The sequence below is a fragment of the Penaeus monodon genome, chromosome 25 (assembly GCF_015228065.2).
Source record: "Penaeus monodon isolate SGIC_2016 chromosome 25, NSTDA_Pmon_1, whole genome shotgun sequence".
Lineage (NCBI taxonomy): Eukaryota > Metazoa > Arthropoda > Malacostraca > Decapoda > Penaeidae > Penaeus > Penaeus monodon.
The window spans coordinates 30589635-30589925 of record NC_051410.1 but is presented as its reverse complement, the minus strand read 5'-3'; positions in this window follow the sequence as shown (position 1 = coordinate 30589925).

Below are 291 nucleotides of genomic sequence, written 5' to 3'. Positions count from 1 at the left end.
TTTTTGTCGCTGGCAAAGGAAAGGGCCACGTTGTGCGCTGGCCTATCGCCTTTAACCGTAGCCTCAGGTGGCGGAGAAGGGCGCGGGCCGAGCGGCGCCCTGGCTCGCCCGCCACAAGTCCTCACCTGCGTGACCCTCGCCACTGCCCCGCGGCCGACGTCCGCCGGGGCCTCGCGCTCCGTCGGCGCCCGCAGGAGGAAGCCGGCGGACGGGCGGGCACTGCGCCGCACGCGGGGCAGGCGGCGAAGGGATGGCACTCCGATTTCGCCGGATCAAGGTAGATTTACAAAC